We start from the raw sequence: 2,426 nt of genomic DNA, 5'->3' as shown, positions 1-2,426 counted from the left end.
AACCTCAATAGCCAAGGAAGGCTAAAGGTGGGGGGAGGAAGGATTATTAGCCCCGTTTTGTAGGTGGGGAAACTGAGGCACAGAGCAACCACATGGCTTTCTCAAGGGCCCACAGGGAGTCCGTGGATGAGATCTCTTGGGTCCCTCATCCACAAGGCCAGCCTCTCTCTGGACGGTCCCTCCCATATGGACCGGCCTGCGATAGCCGAGCCTGGACTCGGTGACCCAGCAGGTCCCCTCCAGTCCAGTATGTAGTGTGACTAGGACACTGCCAGGGCACCATATCGTGCCCCGAGGGGATGCAGTCACACACCATTGCATCTCTCTGCATCGTCACCACGCTGCATCTTGACATGCCGCAGCATCACCGTGTGTCATCACGCCATCACCATGTCACGGCATCTCTGATTTCACCCTGTCACTAGTCACAACACTGATGCCCCTGGGTGGGCACCGGGGAGCCCCCAATACTGTCGCTTGGTGGCACGTTGCCAGACAACATGGAGACGCCATGCAGTCCTTGGGGGTGTTTGTCTTGCGGGCTTCCCCTGGAGAAAGGCCAATCGCCCCAGAGAACGGGGAGGAGGAAGTGCATGTACAGAGCAGATACAGATTTGCGGCAGGGACTATCCTTGTGTTCCGGATTTGTCCAGTGCCTAGCACAATGGGATCCTGGCCTGGGACTCCCTCATTAGCTCTTGGCTGGCTACTTGGGGCAGAGGCAGCTTCCTCTGCCGGCCAGGAGGCCTTTTCTGGTTAGGGATGCTGGATGCTTCAGCCAAAGCCAGGCCCCTTGGTGGAGTGATGCCTCGTGAACCACGCTTGGGTTTCATCTTCTCCAGCTCCCACTTGCTCTTGCTGGGGAGGTTGCTGGATCTGCAGAAGCAGCCAAACTATCTCCCGAAGTTCTCCCCTCCCTAATTACATGGGCTACCCCCTCTTCCCCCGCCCCCCCAAGTCCTCTGATCAAAGGCTTGAGGGGCGCCCCCCCCCCCCCCCATGGGGCACAGTACATCAGACTGCTTACCCCCGACGGGCCCAATCCTGCAGGGTTCCAGGTGTCCCCACCACGGTGCTGAGCTCCCTTGACTCCTACTAATCTCCTTCCATCCAGGTTTAGTCTGGCCCAGTCGGGTTCTGCGGTTCTTGGCTTCACCTGTTGGGGAGCAGCGCATGTCCCGAGGCGGTCCCTGCTCCCTCATGCTAGATGCACACCTAGGACTCCCCTGCGCTACCTGGCCTGTATTTCACGAGGCCCAATGCTCTGAACTTGGGCTGCTGGAAGCCAGTCTCCACCCGTGCTCCTGACCTCCTTGCTCAGGGAAAACCAACGTCCGAAATGGAGACTATTTGGACTGAGGCAAAACAAGAGTGCTGGTGGCCGGCAGCGGGGAGCCCAGGGGCCATGGTGAGGGGCCCGCTGTAGGCGCCTGGTGGACAGTGTCCCCGAAAAAGCTCTCTGCTTGTCCTCTCCCCCTGCAGGAGCTGAGGACAACGGAGGTCTCTCTACCAGAGAGACGCAGCGTCCTCCCGGCCCCCGTCTCTCAGAGGTGGGTAATGTTCTCAGACTTGTATCCCTTTGCCTTTCCCACCGGCAGTGCACGCTCCCTTCCTCCCCCTCAGTTCCTGTGAGCACCACAGGACTCCTTTACATCCCCCTATCCCCAGCCAGGGTCACAGAGCTGGCAGGAGCCGGTGTCAATCCCCCGAGCCTCCCGCGGGGCCCTGCCCACGACTCCCCTCTGCTGTAATGCAGCCAGCAAACGAGGCTGGCGGGCCGTGCCTGTTCCTGCTGATTGGCAGGGCAATCAACTCTCCCATGCCGGGGCTTACGCCAGCCCCCAGCTAGTGTGGGCCAGGAGGCTGCTCTCTGGAGGCGGTTTGCCCTCCAGTTGCCTCCTGCAGGGCTTCCTGGCCCTTCCTCTGAAGGGGCCGGTATGTGTCTGACAGAGCCTGGCTGGGCTGATTGCTATTGCATGGTGATATTACAGTCCTGGAGGGCCAGCCCCTGCCCCGAGGAGCTTGCAATCTACATCCACCTAGGGTAGCAAAGGGACTTGCCCAAGGTCGCCCAGCAGATCAGTGGCCGATCCAGGGATAGAACTCACAGCTGCAGCACCCCAATGCACGAGACTGGATGGACCACAGCACCGATTCAGGGAGACCTAGATTAGATGTTAGGACAAATTTTTAAACTCTCAGGGGAGTGAAGCTCTGGAACAGGCTCCCATGGAGGTGGTGGGATCCCCGTCACTGCAGTTCTAAGGTCAGGCTGGACAAACCCGTCAGGGATGGTCTAGGTTTACTTGGTCCTGTCTCTGCGCACCCCAATGCTGACCCCACAACCTCCCTGCTGACCCAGCCCTGGGCTCCCCACATATCCCTGCCAGTGCACCCCAATGCTGACCCACAACCTCCCTGCTGTC

The sequence above is a fragment of the Terrapene carolina genome, unplaced genomic scaffold (genome assembly GCF_002925995.2).
Source record: "Terrapene carolina triunguis isolate 2854851 unplaced genomic scaffold, T_m_triunguis-2.0 Scaffold194, whole genome shotgun sequence".
NCBI lineage: Eukaryota > Metazoa > Chordata > Testudines > Emydidae > Terrapene > Terrapene triunguis.
Note: the sequence above shows the minus strand (reverse complement) of the source record.